Source organism: Globicephala melas, chromosome 12 (assembly GCF_963455315.2).
Source record: "Globicephala melas chromosome 12, mGloMel1.2, whole genome shotgun sequence".
Classification (NCBI taxonomy): domain Eukaryota; kingdom Metazoa; phylum Chordata; class Mammalia; order Artiodactyla; family Delphinidae; genus Globicephala; species Globicephala melas.
The window spans coordinates 43,330,892-43,345,951 of record NC_083325.1 but is presented as its reverse complement, the minus strand read 5'-3'; the positions used below and the strand labels follow the sequence as shown (position 1 = coordinate 43,345,951).

The 15,060-nt window shown below is 37.8% G+C and overlaps 1 long non-coding RNA gene across 1 annotated transcript in view; it reads left to right on the top strand.

Annotated features, from left to right (window-relative positions):
* The window catches only part of LOC115863980 (uncharacterized), a 193,993-nt gene that overhangs the window by 136,661 nt on the left and 42,272 nt on the right, over positions 1–15,060 (top strand). The window contains exons 3-4 of the long non-coding RNA XR_009566080.2: positions 8,720–8,832; positions 12,477–12,720. This is a non-coding gene — a long non-coding RNA (uncharacterized lncRNA). The remainder of the gene's footprint in view (positions 1–8,719; positions 8,833–12,476; positions 12,721–15,060) is intronic.

Sequence of the window (15,060 nt, the reverse complement as noted above, 5' to 3'; positions counted from 1 at the left end):
AAATAAAAAAATTGTTTCAAGAAGAGGCACTGATCAAGTGTATCAAATTCTGCTGGTAGTTTGAATAAGATGAGAACTGATCATTGTATTTGTCGGTATGAAGATCACTGGTGACCTTGCCAATATCCATTTTGGTGAAGAGGTAGGGAGTTAGCTCATTTGTAGTAAACATGAGAAAGAATGGAAAGAGGGGAAATGGAAACTTTGTGTATAGACAGCTTTTTCCAAGGAAATTTCCAAGGAGAGTAGAGAAATGAAACATTAGTTACCTTGAAAGTGATATGCTGTCAACAGGGGCTTTTATTTTTTTTAATGTTTATTTATTTATTTTCTTATTAGTCATCCATTTTATACACATCAGTGTATACATGTCAATCCCAATCTCCCAGTTCATCACACCACAACCCCCACCCCCCGCTGCTTTCCCCACTTGGTGTCCATATGTTTGTTCTCTACTTCTGTGTCTCAATTTCTGCTCTGCAAACAGGTTCATCTGTACCATTTTCTAGGTTCCACATATATGCGTTAATATACGATATTTGTTTTTCTCTTTCTGACTTACTTCACTCTGTATGACAGTCTCTAGGTGCATTCACGTCTCTACAAATGACCCAGTTTCATTCCTTTTTATGGCTGAGTAATATTCCATTGTATATATGTACCATATCTTCTTTATTGATTCGTCTGTCGATGGGCATTTAGGTTGCTTCCATGATGTGGCTATTGTAAATAGTGCTGCAATGAACATTGGGGTGCATGTGTCTTTTTGAATTATGGTTTTCTCTGGGTATATGCCCAGGAGTGGGATTGCTGGGTCATATGGTAATACTATTTTTAGTTCCTTAACGAACCTCCATACTGTTCTCCATAGTGGCTGTATCAATTTAAGTTCCCATCAACAGTGCAAGAGGGTTCCCCTTTCTTCACACCCTCTCCAGCATTTGTTGTTTGTAGATTTTCTGATGATGCCCATTCTGACTGGTGTGAGGTGATACCTCATTGTAGTTTTGATTTGCATTTCTCTAATAATTAGTGATGTTGAGCAGATTTGAAGCAATGGATATGAAAACATATTGAGAAGGGCAGATTGCTAAGCAAGTTAACATAGATACTGTAACTTTTAGGAGCTGTGAGCAGTCATTACAGCAAAAAAAAAAAAACCCCAAAAAAACAAAGTCACAAGGAGGTAGCAGTCTTTGCTATGAATTACATAGTGTTTTATTATATTTTTACTTAAGTGAACTTAGTATAGAGTTATTCCTAAGACAGTAAAATGGTTACTAAATTATGATAGAGAATGTAATAATGAAAGTTTCTTCTTTTTCTCTTTCAGAGAGAAAATGAGTTAGGTACTATGTGTAAATAAAACAGGATATTTTGATCCCACCTTTTGATTTTGCTGTTTCGATCTTGCCATTTTGCCTCCATCATATTGATATCAAGGACATTTTGACCCTTCTATCTACTTTTTTACCTGCCATTAATAAAAAAAGTAAAAAGTATGATAGCTGCATTTATTGATTCCTAGGTGCTGGGCTCTGCTGTAAGTGGTTTACATGTATTTTCTCTTATAATATAACAATTTATAAGTTATGCACTATTATAATTCTGATTTTATAAATTAGAAAACAGAAACAGTCAGGTAGTCAGGTTAAGAAATTTGAACAAGATAATTCAGTCAATGATGTGGACAGTTGCTTCATGGAATACAAGGATGATTAGAAGTATACAAACCATACAACTGGCCAGCCCTTAATAATAGGTCAATCCTGGATTATCTGAGAGAAATTACTCATTATCATGAACCAACAATCAGTTATTTTTAATCAAGAGCATAATGAATATTACATGTGTAAAGAATCAGTAAGAAATAACTGTGACAGTTATTAAAACTTCATATGATAAAATGTGTAATTTACCAAATTTAACAGAAGAAAATATTGTTGACAAAATTTAGATGGGAAAATTTTTACTTGGTATCAAAAAATGGTCACAAAAAGAAAATTCAAAACGACTGAAGGCACAATCAGTAACATTTGATATAGATAAAAACCTCATAAATGATAAAAGCTTCATTGCAAAATTCACCCCCTAAAGAATTGATCACAATGAAAATAGTATAGAAAGTAAAATAGAAAAATTAGAAATACTATAAATGTACATAGAAACTTGGTTAAAGAATTATAATGAATTAGTGAAATTTACTTCAGTGTGTCTTTCTCCATAAAAATGTAGTCAAACTAGTGGTGTAAAATGATTTTAGACCTGTTTTTGAATTTTTAGGTATATCTTATGAGCATCCTGTGCATCATAGGTACCTTACTAAAGTAAGATACCATGCTTAGTATGCTTAGTTTTTGATTTTTTTCTTCAAGTCAGATTTTTACTTCATCTTATTTGGAAAGTGAGTGAAAAATTAACTGTTGGGGTCCATATGCTACTTGGAGAAGAAGAGCTAAAAAGAAGTTGATTGTTCACATTTAATCAGTAAATAACCCTTTTATTTCTACCTATAAATAATATGGATACTTGTTACTGCTACTGACTAGTCACATTATAGGCACCTAACAAATTCTATTGAATTATAATTACTCAAATTATTTTGTAAGTTGATAATTAATTTAATTTGTTATTTTTGACAGTGATTTATAATTTGACACTTTGGAGAATTCTGATCAGCTTAAAAGTATGAGATAAGTATTTGACAGAGAAGCCATCTCCTATTTTAACCATTTAAAAAAAAATTCAGATTCTGTTTCAAAAAGGGCTCACTTGAAGTTACAGTTAACTTCTCACTGGTAAAATATGTAGTAACTATTGGAATCTTTTATTTACACTTAGTGGAAAGTAACCCCATTTACAATCTACAATGTGTTATTCCAAAAACCAAGCATAATTTCCACTAATAAATTATGAGAACTGGAACAAGCTATGAATGACGACCAAAAGGTAGAGGTGCTAAATCTTTAGTTTAGAAAAAGCAATATTCTAGAGAAAAAAGTCTAAGTTCTTGAAAAATATTAAAATAAGTGCATTCCTGTAGTTCTTAAAGTAGATGCAGTCTTATACTAGTTATAAAAATTAGCTAGTGAAATGAAATGCAACACATTCAGTGGAAAGGACAGCTTGAAAATTGTGAGACATTGAATTATTCTGTTTCAGATCAACACTTCCAAGACCTAATATAAAAGAAGAAAAATCTTAATTTTATATATTTTAAATATATATATATATTAAATATATATATTTAATAAAATATATTTTATATTTTATTTTGTTTTTTGCGGTACGCGGGCCTCTCACTGCTGTGGCCTCTCCCGTTGTGGAGCGCAGGCTCCGGACGCGCAGGCTCAGCAGCCATGGCTCACGGGCCCAGCCGCTCCGCGGCATGTGGGATCTTCCCGGACCGGGGAACGAACCCGTGTCCCCTGCATTGGCAGGCGGACTCTCAACCACTGCACCACCAGGGAAGCCCTGTGGAAAGCTTTTTTTAATCAAATTAGTCTCATGCATATTGTTTATGGTTGTGTATATTAAGCCTAGTCAGTACAGCATGGTGGTTAAGAGGGCAGCCTCTGGAGCCTGACAGTTTAGGTCTAACTCCTTACTTTCTCATTTATTAGCTATAGAACCTGTGAACAACTGGGAAAATTACTTAACCTCTTTGGGCCCTGGTTTCCTCACTTCTAAAATGGGGATAATAGTTCTACTTCATAGGATGGTTGTCAGGATTAGATGTGTTGATACATCTAAAAAATTCTACTTCTTGTTGTTGTTGTTATTATTATTATTATTATTATTTTACTAGCTATAGGTGAAAAATTTCTGGCCTATTTACACATAGCCTTCTTCTCAACTTAATATATAGTTGGTGTTTGGAGCAAATTCTTTCCTACCTAAATTGTTCTTAATCTTTCTATCTATGTTACTCCTGAAGGCCTACTAATCAGCTGTGTGCTCTGTGTGGTTATTAAGATTATAAAATGTAGCATACTAGTATATTGTGATAGGAATCTAATATTACAGTTGTTAAAACAGTGGGGACACAAGAGAATAAAACTAATTCTGAGAAGATTCTTGTAACTATGTGACCTTGGTAAAGCACTTTCTCTCATGTCTCAGCTTGTTTAAAAATTTTTTAGTCATGTAAAATGCTGGCATTGGATTAAATCCCTACTTTCCTTCTTAAGCTTCTGATTTATAGTACTGTTTCTCCTGTTTGAAATGCTCTCCTTACATAGCTGGTCCCACTTTAATGATACCATGCATGCTTGGACACCTGTAGAATGGACCAGTGTAAAATGGATCATCTGTTTTTAACCCACTCAGGGTTGTCAGTGGAAACCACAGTATAAGGGGTAAAGTCATCCGGAAGTGAAGTTTGCAATATTATGTGCAATATTAATATGGAGGCAGTGCTGAATGACAAAATGACTTGATGAAAAGAGGGGAAATCCTGAACTCCTGTGGTGCTTAATATTAATAGGCATTTTACTAACGTCTTACTGAACTGAACTTTCTTTAGGAAACATATTGCAGACAGAAGCTGCTAGGAATTTTTATCTTTAACTTTAATCTTCACTCCATTTATAAAAAGCTAATGCTTAAAGGGCTATTTGTTGAGTGTCACCACTATCAAGCACCCACCATTTTGAAGGTACTCTTCTGGGCATTGAGTAAATACTTGCCAATGTTCTAAATGCCAGGGCCTCTTAAGAACTTAAGAAGAATGTTGCGTAGGCAGGGATGGGGGAGGGCAACTTGCTGAGCAGCAAGTTTTGGAGGTCTGGGCTGAGTGTCTTAAAAAATGTACCACATCACTACTGCTTTAACTGTTACTGTGCTGGTGGCTGCATCTTCCTCAAGCTGCCTTGAAATATTCTAACATGTTGACACTTTGGAGGAGAGTGAGAATTCTCTTTTCCTTTGGGTTTCGATCAGTGTTTGAAAAGGGAATCATTGAAATATAGGTCTGAGAGGGCATGACAAGGCAAGCCATCACCTCACAATGAGGGCTCAGCAAGCTGTTTTCCATTCAGAGCTGTCTCTCCTCTCTGTCAGCTCTTTTGAAGCACCCACAAAACAAAATAGGCTCATTAACTATGAAGGGGTAAGTGAAGTTGGCAGTTACACCTATTCAAATAGGTTTTCCTTTTTAGATGTTTGCCCTCCAGAAAAAAGAACAGTCAGAAGATGAATGCCTCCATATCAGTGGCTGCTCATGGCCTCCCTTTTGGGGTGAGTGTTGTCAGTCAGTGTCTGGAGGATGTGGGCATTTTGCTCCAGATCTAATTCTAAACTGGTCCATTAGGTTAATGTCTTGGTGAAAAGGCAGGATGGCCTTGTCACCATCATTTCATTCAATAAGTTTGCATATAAGGATAAAGACTGAGTGTCTGGTGTTCCTTTTTTAAACAGTCAAGGGCAATTCTTCATGACTCTTCTCACGAGGACACAGACTTGTCTTAGTTGTGCCATCTTGCTGACAAGGACAAGCAATAGTTCTGGTCTGTGGACCAACTCTTCCCATCCATGGATTCTCTTCTTTCATGGAGCTTTCACTGCAAATTTGGCTCCTTTTCTGAACCTACAGCATCCACATTTTAATGAGCTGAGAGAGATGCCAAGATACATAAGAGATGGTTTTAACCCTCGAAATCTTAGTCAGTAAATGAGGTAACATGTGACGATGTTCAATAAATCACCATGCAAATGTGAGGCAATTTGAGACGATCCTTGAAAGAAAGATGGGAAATGTTTCTATGGTTTCTGGTTGTGGAATAGTTTGAGCAAAACCACAGATGTGTTTATAATCAGTGGACAATCTTTTTGGTCCTTATTTTATTTGGCCTGAGCAATATTTAACACTGTTGACCCTTTGCTTTATCTTGAAGGGTTCTCTTGGCTTCATGACACCACACTCCACTGGTTTTCTCCCTGCTTTTCTGACAGCTCTTTTCAACCTCACCCCCAGGTTTCTATGACCATATGTATGCTGATGATGCCTCACCTGTGCCTCTAGCCAGGCTGCTCTCTTGAAGGTCAAACCTATATACCTCTCTTCTGTTGACACCCGCATATCCAACTCTTACTTAAATACCTTGAGTCCAGCATGACCAAAACTGAACTCCTTTTCTTTCTCCCCAGTTATGCATCTTCCTCAGTGTTGCCTATCTCAATGAATAATGTACATCTAGTTATTCAAGTTGGAAACATGGTTTAATCTTTGACTCCTCCCTTCCCAACACCCTCCATATGATAAATCATCATGCGCTTTATATTATAGTTTCTTAATATCTCCTGAATCTGTCCAGGTCTCTCTGTCTCCATTGTTACCTCCTTGGGTCAGCTTTCCATCATCTTTTGCTTGGATGACTATAGTAGCCGTCTGCCTTCAAGCTTTCCTCCAGCTAATTCTTTCTCTACATTGCAGGCAGAGGAGTCTTTCTAAAGTACAAATGCCATCATGCTTTTTCTTACCTTAAAGCCTCCTAATAGCTCCCCTTTGCCCTAAGGCAAAGTGTCTACATCCTTAAGTAAGGCTGCTTGCGTTTCTTGTTCTGGCCCTGCTGGCCTTTCTTGCCTCATCTCTTGCCACCACCACTCAGGCTCCCTGAGCGTCAGCCATTTTGAAGTGCTCTTGCAGTTTACAGACTTCCGAGGTGAGTTTTCCCATCTCCAGGACTTTGTGCACACAGTTCCCAGCTAGCACGCTCTTCTCCCTTGCTCTGCCTCTGGACTCAGCTGGGAAATCACTGTTCATACTGTATTCTAATGGCCTGTTTACTTGTCTATATCCCTTTAGGTTGGTCAATACCTCTTATAGAGCCTGGAACATTTCAGATATTCAGTAGATACTTTGTGGATGAATGAGTTAGTGATAACACATGGAGTGTCTTTAAGGATGGCAGATTCCCCCAGTCTGACTGGAATGTAGGCTATATGAAGGACAGGAGTGAAAGATATGAAAGGTGTTTTGGTGTCTTAGGTTGGGTTCCCTGAACACAAATTCTGAGATAAAAATTTCAGTGCAGAAAGTTTATTGGGGAATGCTCTTGGGGCCAACTCCTAAATTAAACTTTACTAGGCCATGGGATTCCATTTAAGGTATTTACACAGAGGAGTCATGTGACCCGGAGCTGTACTTAGGAAGATTAATCTGGCTGAGGTGTCTAGATTGGATTAAAGGTGGAGAAATTGGAGACAGAGAGGACAGTGGGAAACTTTTTAAATGGTCCAGGTGAGGAAATAAAGGCCTGAGCAAGGGTGTTGGCAGTGGAAATGGAAAAGGCAGGTGGTTATTTGCAAGAGATATAACAATGCTGGAATCCACAGGCCCTGGTGACTGATTAAATATAGGATGTATGGAAGAAGAAGGAGACTCAAAAGTCTGTTCAAGGTTTTGAGCCTGGCTGAGATGTAAGAATGATGATACAAGTGATGGAAATTTAAGAAGAATATAGTCTTGGTAGTAGATATGTTGAATTTGCAGTAAGGCAGCCACTCAAGGAGAAGTGGCCTATAGGTGGCTGGGCAAGGAGAGATAGGGAGGAGATAATGACATTCTAAGTAGGGGTTGATGGTTTGAGATGGAGCATCGAGGTAGGAATACACATCACATGTCCAGGGGACCATGAGAAGATCAATTTGGCTAGAAGAGAGAATTCATTGAAGGAAATATTGGCTTAAAAAGTTGGAAAATTTTTTGTGGAGGGACTTGAATAACAGGCCAAAATACAGAGGGGTTAGAAGAGTTCAGGAGATTTCTTATAAAATTGCCTTGTTTTCTGAAGTTTGATCCTATCTCCCATATGAATGTGGGTCTCCATAAATCCAAAGAACTAGAACTCTTCCCTTGAAAGACACTCTGTTTTTTACACTGAAGTGGCTCTGAAGACTGTTGGTCATTGACATTCTTTTTTGTGGAGATTATATGAAGACACATTAAAGGAAAGTCCAGTTTGCATGCATTTCTGAGATTTTTATATTCAGTCTTTGCTTAGCTTTCATGAGGCATGAAAGATCTGTGGCCTAATTGGTCAGCAGGTTTACTGGCTCACCCTGTAAAGTAAATATTGTGTAGCTGCAAGTGGAAAGTCAGCATGTATAATCTAGCTGCCTAGTCACGCCTGCCCAAACGCTGTTGAAAACTTTGACCAAGGGCTATAAAACTGTCAAGAGCTAGGGCCCAAGCTTGCTTCCACACCAAATAGCTCGTTACTGAAGCTATTGGGAAGATAACAGGGCATGCATTTGACTTGCTGGGATTCCTTCTTTGCTACAGAAGCATCTGGCAGAGCTAAATAGCTTTGTGTTACATAATTTTTCATTTCTTGTTTTTTATTTATCCTCTAGTTCGATTTATTTGACATCAAAACTTACTCTGCCCTCCTTTAAGCACACTCATAGAATGTAAAGTGTATCTTGATATCAGTGCAGTGACTTGAAAATGGAATCTTCAGATTGGCCCTCAGACCAGTAAAAAAAAAAAAACAAACAAAACCAAAATTTCTTTGGTGTTGTTGAGCAGATGTTTGATTTTTACCCCCCTCCAAGGTGATCATGGGCTGCTATGAGACTTCCCCACTGCCATTTAATGACATTCGCAACATCACTTATTTTCTTTGCATAATTTAATCACAGAATATTTAAAACATCTCTGGAGAAAAGGATGAGAATTGCTGCTGAAGGGATTAACCTTTTTTTTTTTTTTGAACAGGAGGAAGTAAATGATATGTACTGAAAGCCCCATGGTTACTTTTGGAATGGTCTACTAGATTTGACCAGTGCTGGAGAGTATTCAGTGGATGATTTGCAGTTACATCTGCTAAGGTAAAGTGGCCTGGGTGTGTTTATAGCTTTCTGCACAGCTAATTGCATGAGCAACAGACGAAAACATGTCAAATCTTGATAAATTAAAAAAAAAAAAAAACCTAAGCGTGTTATTAAGCTGCAACTGATATTCAACAGCTCTACATAAATCTCTAAGAAGCAAACGAAGGAGTATTTACTCTTTTATTCATTGTTCAACTTTGCCCAATCGATTTTATGCTTCAGTCCACAGAAATGTTTACTGCACTATAAAGGTTTTTTTATACTTATATTTTATATTTAACAGTGTCATTCAGATGTTTGGTCTAAAGAGGGTACGTTTCAGTGATCCAAAGAATCACATAAGGGCTGTATGTTGTGTTTTCAATTAGAAATCTTAATTGTTTAATGCCTTACTTATTCCATTTAGATCCTTCCTGAATCCAGGCTAATTTTCATGGCTGCCTTAGCTATCCCTAGCATAAACTTTCCATTTACTCCCTATTTACCTCAGCTAGAGATGAAGAAGAGTCATCTTCAGACCTTATGTTGTAATGTTAGGAATGCTGAGAAGACCTCCTTATTTTCCAAATTAACTCTCATAAGTCGTTTTTTTTTATTAGTAATATTCCTTTAACAGGCACCAAAGCCCTTAATGTAATTTACTCACCCATGGTGTCTATTAGCCTCATCCCTGGTAGACAGGATTTGTGGTTTACTGACATGTTTTTAAAAAGAAGCACAGAAAATATCCATGGCCACATAAAATTAGCCACTGACCAGTAATGAGGTGGTTAAGACTATGAGCTTTGGTGTCAAACTGACTTGGGTCATAGACCTGGCTCCACCACTTTCTCCCTGTGTGACTTGGGCAGTTTCTTCTCCAAGACTCAGTCTCTTCATCTTTCAAATGGGATAGAAATGCCCCTGTCATAAAATGAGATAGTATCTGTAAAGCATCTAAAGCATTTAGCATGGTGTGAGGCCACAGTCTATGGCATACAGGAAATGTTATTGTCATTACTATTTAAATATCTAGGCATTAAAAAATGCCTTTCTTGGAAAAGGGTAACACAGATATGGTAACACTAAGCTATGGTGTTTGTTGTTAAGATGTTTGTAAACATGCCTTAGATTTTCACCTGAGGCCCTGGGCTAAATTCCATCCTAGGAGATTAATGTGAACTCCCAGCACCTGAATCCTTGCTCCCGACCCTCACTTCTGAATAAACACTTCTGAATAAAAACTGCTCCTGCAGCTTTTGCCTTTTGCATCTACTTGTTTGACATCTGGACCTCTTGCTCTGCTGTTGTGTAGCCCAGGGGTCCACAATCCCCAGGCTCTGGACCAGTACCGAGCCACGGCTTGTTAGGAACGGGGCTGCAGAGCAGGAGGTGAGCGGCGGATGAGCTGAGCCAGTGGCTTCATCTGCCCCTCCTCATCGCTTGTGCTACCGCCTGAGCCATCCCCAGCCCCCCACCGGCCTGTGGCAAAACTGGTCCCTGGTGCCAAAAAGGTTGGGGACCGCTGGTGTAGCCAAAGGCCGGCCTTTTTCCCCTGATTCTCTCTTACCAGGAGGTTTGGCTTTGTTATGCCTCCTCATCTACCAAAGTCTGATTCTCTGGTCTGAGTTCTTCTTTTTGGCTTTGCCTTACCAGGTCAGCACTGATGGACCCATCCCATAGGCTGCATGTAGGTCACCAAGATGTTGAAGCCCCCAGTTAATGGGACTGGTGGGCTCTTACTACTATTGAACAAGCACTCATATGGAAGATTCTTGTAACCCCCTCACAAATTTTAGACTGAACCTTCAGCTTTAATGTCCATTTTTGCTTAGGAAGTTTAATATGGCTTGGCTATGATTACCTATCATATTTCCAAGATTCTTATGGCTTTTTTGAGTTTGCTTTTAATTTTTTTTAATTGTAAAAAAATTAAATTGCAGATATAGGAAGGTACAGAGAGGAGAATACAGTGTTCTTTTAATCCTATCCCAGAAATAACTATAGTTAATATTTGGTGTCCCTCTTCTTTCCATACATATATTTATGTAATTGAGATAGTACCTCTTACATTGTCCACTTAATACTATATCACAAATATTCCCCATTCCATAAAAATCTCTTTATTAACACTTTAATCACTGCATAATGCCCCACTGTATAGATGTGCCATAGTTTAAACTTAGCCATTCCCCCATTATTATACATTTAAACTGTTTTCATTTGTTTGACTATTAGAAATGACACTAAAATAATCATATTTGTACATAAACATTTTTCTTATAAATTTAAAACCCATTACTGATACCCTTTTTTTATAAAAGAATAGTTTTCTTTCTGCCATCCTTGGACAAGGAGTAAACAACTAGACTGAGACAACTGTAGACATTTAAATATCCATTGAATGAATAAATAGGTATTGAAAAGGTGATTTGCCCTCATTAAAAATGAATACATACAAGTGTGGAACTAAGTAAAGTGTTCTACTTACCCTTGAACACAAGAAGTATGTTAAAGAGAAGGGATATAGAGAAACATAAGTGAAACTAAAAAGTAATCAAGGAGTTAGAAAACTGTTCTCTGCTCCAGTGGAACACTTCCATTGCCATACTAAAGAATATACAGTTGACCTTTGAACCACATGGGTTTGAACTGCATGGGTCTATTTATATGCAAATTTTTTCAGTAGTAAATAAAATAGTACTACACAATCCGCAGTTGCTTGAATCAATAGATGTGGAACCTCAGATATGGAGTATAAGGTGGGCTGGATGGATTTTTGAGTGGGCAGAGGGTTGGTACCCCTAACCCCTGCATTGTTCAGTGGTCAACCGTACTCACTTTCTAGCTTCTCCATTGATGCAGAGACAGCTAGCTAGTAACCAAACTCCTTTGCTCTTCTTTTTGAATACACAGCTAGACTCTATTTCCCAGCCTTCCTCACAAGTGTGGCCAAAGGGATATAGCAGAGCGATGTAAGCCACTTCCAGTCCTGCCCCATAAAATGTTCTCACTTTCAACCCGCCATTGATCCACCTCTTGTTGTAGATGAGCACAGGGACCTTGGAGGCCATCAGTTGCAGGGAATAGAGGTCCCAAATAGAAGAAACTCGGTTCCTGAATCTCTGCTTGGAAACAATTGTCTGCCTATTGGGTTACCAGAAACTTAGGCCCATTCCTTACATGTCCTTCTCCCTTATTATCCGTATGCAACCTGTCATTAAGTCCTTTGTCTCCTATGTATATTGAATCTGTTCATTTCTCTTAGTGCTCTCCACCAATACTTTTGTCCAAGTTAGCATATCATCTTTTCCTGGGCTGCTTGCATAGTCTTCTAACCTGCATCCATTCTGACCCCATTCCAGTCTATCTCAAGGTAAAAGGGTGTTTTACCAAAGTGCAAATATGATGACATTATTTACCTGCTTAAAATATTTAAATAGTTTTCAATTTCTCTAAGAATAAAGACAAATTCTTCAGTGGCACCCTGTCTAGCTTTATCTCCTATCAGGCCACCTCTTACATTTTCAGCTTCACCTACACTGGCATTCCAGTCCCTTGTATTCCATCCGACAAAATACTTCTTCCCTCCGAAGGGCCTTTGTGTATGTAGATCCTTTTCTGAACGCTCTTCCCTCCCTTTTTTTTTTCTTTTCTTGCAGTACGCGGGCCTCTCACTGTTGCGGCCTCGGACGCGCAGGCTCAGCGGCCATGGCTCATGGGCCCAGCTGCTCCGCGGCATGTGTGATCCCCCCGGACCGGGGCATGAACCCGTGTCCCCTGCATCGGCAGGCGGACTCTCAACCACCGCGCCACCAGGGAAGCCCTTCCCTCCCTTTTTATTCAGTTACCTCCTACTCATCTTCAAGAGCTCATCTCTAGAGACATTTTTCAAGGGATGCCATGGTAGGTCATTTGATTTCCTCCTATTATAGGCTCTTGGAGCACCACCTGCCTTTTTGGTAGCTTCTGTCGTAATTGCAATTTTACATTTGTTTGTGGGATTATTTAATTAATTTTTTTCCCCCAATAAACTAAGTTCATTAAATGCAGGAAGGGTGTTTAAACAGCCATCATATCCATGCTTGTGGAAAGAATAAAATAAGGAGAGAAGTAAAGAAAGAAAGAAAGTTTGGGGAAATGAAAAAACTGATGGATGGAGTGAGATTTGTTACCACATTGTTTAGTATTAAGAGTCAGGATCTTGTTAAGTTAGGAACTACAAAATTTATGACGTTTCTTGACACGTCCCTTGTTGTGTTTTACTTCCTTACCTTTGTGTGTAAATTCCCCTCTGCTGGAATACCCTTTTTTTTTACTGGGACAAACCCTATTCCACCTTTAAGATCAGCCCAGCCTTCTCTGATATCTCCCAGGCAGGGTTAAATGCTCTCAGCTGTGCTCCCCTTAGAACATATTAAGGCTCTAGAGACAGATGTGTCTTGTTTCCATTCATGGTCCTGCCCCTGCTTGATATTTGACCCTAAGCAAGTCATTGAATCTGCTTCTTCACCAGTAAAATGGAGCTAAAAATTCCTTCTTCATTGGATGAATATGAGGAATGAGATAATGGACTGAAAGCACCTCAATAAATATAGGTGCTCAATAAATAGTGACTACTTAAAACAAATTGAACCCAAATTTATTGTGTTTAATTTTCTAATCATATTGTAAGTTCTTTGAGGCCAGGGATTATGTCATATTTACCTTTGCTCCCTTAGTACTTAGCACAGTGCCCTGTGCATAGTGGATTCCCAGTGAATGTTTAATGGCTAATCACCAGATTAGGAAATAAAGGCAGATGATTGCTGCTAAGAGACAAACAGGGGGAACAGAATGTTGAATCACTACAAGAACACATCGAATAGAGGCCAGAGGTTGAAATATACTTTTGAACTTTTGAGCTTGAGTCAGAAATTAGCAACTCTTAAATACACAATTGTTATTAACAAGATTAATTGATGCCTGTACATTGTGGTGTTAAGTTTGAAATAAAGGGTCATCTCCTATACCTTTTTTCCCTGCCTATTCAAATATTCCAAGGCCCAGATTAAATGTCCTTGTCTATTTTCACAAAAGCCCCATATATGCTAGGCACAGGGTGACTTCATGCAATTAGGGATGTATCCAGGTTTTGAGCAAAACTTATACATACTTAGAAGCTCACTTTAAGGGAAAGAATACAAAATTATAAATGCAAAATTAGACACAAAAGTGAATTCTTATTTAGAATAGCAAAAGAAATCACAAATAAATCACAAATTTTAAAAGCTGACAGCAAATATCACAGTCTGGGAAAATAATATTTTTTATTAATTAGCTGCCAGGAACTCCTTTGTAATAATTTTTCCCCTACATTTTTTTGGAAGCATGCTGTTTGATTGCCTATGGCAATAATTTTGTAACATCATTTCTTTTTTATTAATTTTTATTTTATACTAGAGTATAGTTGATTAACAATGTTGTGTTAGTTTCAGGTGAATGGCAAAGTGATTCAGTTATACATATGCATGTATTTATTCTTTTTCAAGTTCTTTTCCCATTTAGGTTATTATAGAGTATTGAACAGAGTTCCCTGTGCTATACAGTAGGTCCTTTCAATAGAGACAATAGAGACAATAGAAAGATAACTCTATCTTCTAGAATGGTTGAGAAAAAATGTTAAATTGACAGTTTACAGAAAGGCTTCTTTGGTTTCACAAGCCATTTTGGCAATGATATACAAATTTTTAGAATTGTTGTCAAATTTGGGAAACCTCTATCAAGTTTTTATCACATAAGATATGTACAACTCTAAATCACTCTAAGTTTTCTTGTGCAGGGACTAATGTTAAACACCCTTTGAAATGGCCACACTAACTAGTGAGTTGACAGTGCCCTTGTTGTGGTAGTAAAATTACAATTTTATGTTTTCTTTACTGGTGTTAGTGTTCATATCAAAGTAGCAGGACACTTAAATTCCTTCCCAGTGTGTTCACATGATTTATTCCTTTTCGTTAATTTGATCAACACAAGAGTCTATGCATTACTTCTATTTGAAATTTATTTCTTCGTCTCAATTAATTACAGTTTTTGGTATTATCTGAAACAGAGTTTTGGGGGTTATAATTCACTTCTCATTGTCAGAATAATTTCTAGTGAATTCTTATATTTTCATGGTATGGTGCATTTATAATTGCCTATGCTACATAATTAAATATATTCTTGAAAAGGCATTGAATAAAAACCAAATCCTCTGCTTTTCAT